This window comes from Geospiza fortis, unplaced genomic scaffold, assembly GCF_000277835.1.
Source record: "Geospiza fortis unplaced genomic scaffold, GeoFor_1.0 scaffold130, whole genome shotgun sequence".
Taxonomy (NCBI): domain Eukaryota; kingdom Metazoa; phylum Chordata; class Aves; order Passeriformes; family Thraupidae; genus Geospiza; species Geospiza fortis.
In genome coordinates, this window is record NW_005054300.1 from 16182405 (window position 1) to 16187346 (window position 4942).

The 4942-nt window shown below is 40.7% G+C and overlaps 1 long non-coding RNA gene across 1 annotated transcript; it reads left to right on the forward strand.

The window, feature by feature from the left end:
• The first annotated feature begins 2723 nt into the window (after nt 1-2723).
• LOC115948816 lies at nt 2724-4497 on the forward strand. Its single transcript, XR_004082585.1, has 3 exons — nt 2724-2910; nt 3100-3171; nt 4416-4497. It is a non-coding gene; the product is annotated as an uncharacterized LOC115948816 (long non-coding RNA).
• Nucleotides 4498-4942: the final 445 nt, after the last annotated feature.

Here is a 4942-nt window from a genome sequence, read left to right on the forward strand (position 1 = left end):
CATAAGGGAACTATATGTTTATCCGGCATAATTCTTCTCAATGTATTTAAGAGTAATTACTCTCATAGATATTTCATAGCTCTGCCCATAGATATAATAGCTGTAATAACACAAACGATCACTTGAATCCTCCAGTGCATTTCTAGAGACTGGATGTCTGATATTACCCCATGTTTTGATTTGCTAAATACCCCGAGGTGACTGTTTTACAAACCTTTTTCATCCTTACTATTAGTGCGATGTTAGCTGCTCAGCAGGGGCACCGTCACTCCAACAAAGCTTTGGTAGACAGTAAGAGGACTCCCTCTGTTGGCAAATCTATGGGTAACAGAGATAATGAGAATTACTGTATTACTGTGTGCTTGTATCTTCCTGGGATACTTGAATTTTGTGAAATCTCAGCAATTTGCTTCAACAAACAAACAAAACTAACTAGCCACAATCTGCAGCTGAACTGTAGAATTCTGGTCTATTTACATCTGAGCATCGTTGTTAAATTTTTTCTCTTAACACGTTTTTGCGTTCTCTGCTGCATAAGCAAATGAAAATTGAAGGAAGCAGGAATATCAGTGGCTCATATTTATGGGTGTTAAGTATTTCTCAGGTGAAATAGCACAACTATTTTAAGAAAAGAAAAAATGCTTTTCCATATTTTTAGCAGAGGGCTCTGACTCATCATAGAATGTATTAAAATAGACTGAAATGCTGAATCAAATGTTAGCACTGAGCTGTCATTCGTTTGTGCTTTGAGCCAGCTTGGATAATAGGCTTTGCTGATGGCAACTGCTTTGTAGAAAACAATTTCTTTTTTTTTTAATTACTTCTAAATATGAATATGAAAGTCTAGTTCAGGATGCAATGAGGCTCCCTTCCTTAACACTTCAATCAAAGGCGGTTTGTAGTGTTCAAAATAAGGATAAGAGATACAAAACAAAAAACCAAAAGTGAACCAAAAAGCATTTGAGGCCAGCTGTAATCACCTAGGACTGAGGGAGCTGGAGAAAGAAAAGAGATTTCCTTGGCAAGGGTGGATGACCATGGCAGTGGAGCCTGTGTTTTGCAGAGCTGCAGGGGATGGAGGCTGTTGGGGCGCTGGGTGCAGGGAACCTGTGCCATGAGGCCACCCGAGGCTGCACTGCTGTGCACTCCCACTCCACCAGGAAACTCTTGCTCCCTGCAACTGGAAGGTAAGCAAAGAAATATGTGCTGATTCAAAGTTCAGCTGGGTGGGCAATACTTGTTGGAAAAACGCTTATTTAGCTCTAAATTTGCCTTCCTTTTACACAAATGCTGACTGGTTGCTGTCAATACCAAGAGCACAAATCTGACTCTATTCAGTTTCAGTTAAATGCTGTGTTGTCCAGCTCTCTCAGGATCTGATCCCTAGTCTGTGGTTAGGGTGCTTACCTGAAAGCAAGGCTGGGCTGTGACACCTATGAAAGGCAAACTTTCAGTACCTGCTTTTCTTAATAGTTGCAAAATATTTTGAGCAATCTTGCTTAAAAGGTCATCTGTGCTAAAGATGGCTTGAATGACATGGTTTTCCTTAAATGTGGAAAAGGCTCCTGGTGAGTCAGGGCTGAGTCATGGGAAGATTATGCTGCTTCTCTATATGAGACTTGGTGTATTGTGTTCCAGGAGTTCTGTCCCAAAGAACTGTTTTGCCACAGCAGGACGCTGCTGCAGCTGGAGGCATGGTTTGAGGAAGTGCTGACCCATATCATTAGTGAGGTGAAGAAGCCCCTCAGAGCTTGCTGTGCACAGATGACCCCCACAGGCATTAATGATCAGAATTTCTGAAAAGCTACACTTTTAACTACAGTTTGAACAGTATTTTTTGTAGTCTTGAGAATTTTTTATTAAGCCTTTCAATTCTGACTAATAGTTACAAAGAAGTCTTGTAGGATATTTATCTTTATGTAGCCCTCTTAGTTTTTATCATCACGCTGAGGATTGATTAATGGTATTTATTTCCAGTGTTAAGGAAGGAAATTTGAAGAATGAACAGGCTAAAGTCACATACTAGGCCTATAGTTAGCTAAAATTACCCAGATCTTGATGTTTACTGAGTAGTCTTATTTTCAGCTCCATGACTGTTTTGATGTATTTAATACACATACAAGCTTTAGGCACTCCTTTGTTCACAGAATTACCACACAAATATGAAAGAGGGGCATATAGCAGATGAAGGAAAAGAAGAATAGTTCAATATGTGTATTCTGACATAGGTTAAAGGTGAGGAGAGCAGAACAGAAGATAGATGAGAGGGTTCAGTTCTAGTGAATAGGACAGTAAAGGTAAAAAGCTGTGGGTTCATGACCTGATGGGAGGAGCCAAAATGTGTCAAACCAGAATCAAGGCTAAATGGAGCTTTGTGAGTGACTCCAAATCCCACCTTTTTCTATTAGGAGTACAACAGAAGCATTGCTGTGAGACAGAAGTATGAGCAGTTACATCAGAAGCGAAGGAGTATAAGAACTGAGATCTTTCTTTCCCAAATCCTTTCTCAAATTTTATGGTGTAATGGGCACACCTGCTCTGAGTCAGTGGTACACCATTTGTTGGCATCACCAACAAATGGGCTTGGCTGGAGCCAGCCCTGCTGTGCAAACCTTGAGAAATTATGCTAAGCTGTAGCTGTTCACCTAAAGAGTTTGGGTCTTACTGGGAGTTAACAGGACCAGCCTGAACTGAGACCAGACATATCTAAAACTTCTATGGTTGCCACCAGAGAGGAGTTTGGCTGCAAGCCAATCACTTTCCACTACAGATATCTGCAGTCCCAGAGCCTGAGCTCTCCTGCATGGCAGTGGCTGCACGGTGGTGATGTCCCCTTGAGCAGGGGTGCCTCCCAAGGTCACTCCTCAAGACCAAGAGATCCCTTGTCTGGCATCTGGGATCTACAGCAGGGTAAGTGACACTTTATGTTAAATCTAAAGCATACTCTACACAAGCCAGCTTAATTATTAGAAGTGTGGTAAGTAGTAGAGTGTTTGATCACCTTGTTGTCATTGTTTAGTAGCTGTTTAATCATCATTGTTAAATCGCTCTTTAATAAAACTTTTTGCTTAACCCTATAATAATGACTTCTATTAACAGCTTGAAAACTCTTTGATACTGCTGAATGGCCAAGTTGCTTTGCTCTCTACTTCCTGGAGGAGCAAAAAATAGGTTGGTATTTGTGTTTACATCATATTAAGTTCCACCCAGAAACTTTGTGGGGCTGGAACGTCGTTTACAGTACTGACGCAATCAGCTCAGAATGGCATTACAAATTGCCACAGCTGACACATAGGGATGAATGGCTCATCCAGAATGCATTCAGATGGGGTTCCCAGTCAACCAACTGCATTCAGGAGTACTTAAAAATACTAGCCAATATTTATCTATTTCCCCATACTGGGAGCTTAAGCTTTTTGAGTGAAGTGTGTGCTCAGTCTGTTTCTGTGAGTTCCTTTTCCTGTTGGCTAACTCTGTTACTTAGAATTAAATGTTGATTGGAGTTCAGAATTCAATTTCACATAAGACACAATGCAAAGCAGAAAAATCTAAACAAGTGGTAGAAAATCTGATCAGTAAAGGGGTGGACTAGTGACTTCTGTGAGTGTAGGTGGTGAGTGTCAGCCCACCAAAGTCAGCCAGGCTATGCCCACCAAGCAGGAAAACACAGAGCTATCCAACTGTAACATTTCAAGAGTTTAATGAGCAGTTTCTGTTAATACAAAACTGAAACAAAAGCACTTCCACCTGTTGCTCCTTGATGAAAATGTTTATTTCAAAGCTGTATTCTGCCGCATGTGAAGGGTAATGGTTTACATACAAAAGCATGCTCAACACTCCAATTCACTCTTAACTTAATTTGAGTGCTTTTGGTAGCAATGGAAGATGCTCAGATTGACAGCCTCATAGATCAAAGCTCACAGCATGATGGTTTGGGGGAAAATGCAAGATACATGCAAGAAAATAATTTCACAAAAATTTTTTATGCTAGAGACCTACCCAGGTCTAAGGCAGATAGTTTGATAACATAGTTTGTACAGTCCATCACAAATTCTGGCTCAGTTATGAAATGGTTGTAGTGTTGCATTCCTCAGCATACAGCAAGTCGAGCCCTAGGCTGTATTACCTTTATTCCAGACTAGTGGCAGAGCAGACATTAAACATTGCAGTCTCCTGTTGCAACAAAAATGCACTGAGGAAACAAAGCTGGAGTGCAGAGGTCATTTCAGCTAAGCCTGCCTCCAAGCAATGGATTTTAAGCAGTAAAGTTTTCACAGGAGTGTAACACAGATTGAGGATAGTGCTGTTACCATCAAATGCTTGTTATCTTCAAGTCTAATACACTGGCATATACAAAGAACCTGTGGAGGAAAATGCAGGGGAGGCAAATCCAAATATATGGTATTGTCTTGCAGGGATCTGGTTTAATTGAAGGCCCAGTTATGAAGAAGAACAGGTGCATAGAAGAGTTGCAAGCTGATGGAGTTAGAAACCATGTGCAAAAAAAAAGTAAGTATAAAATCTACAGAATGCTTAGGAGCAGTAAAAAAGCAAGGAGGGAAGAAAAATGTCTTTTGTAGCTAAAGCAGAGTGAAAGGATTCAGGCAAATGTCTTTCTAAAATTTCTATCAACCAATAGGACTGTAAAAAAGTGAATTACAACTCAGCATGACTGTGAGAGAACATCCTTTCTCGTGAGAGAGTGAGTTACAGATGATGTATATCGGTTCCTTAGGGCTCAAAATGAATGTAGGCTGTATGTATGTGCACCTTCAGAGATCTGAACCTGATCAAGTTCATGCAGGAAACCTCTGGGGTAACCTGCACCATTTAGGTTCCAGGCTAGAACTCCCAAAAATGCACCTCACCCTGACTGGTACTCCAGGGTCCTAGACTGTCTGAAAGACAGCATTATAATACTTGAAGATTTTGTTTTCTTAGT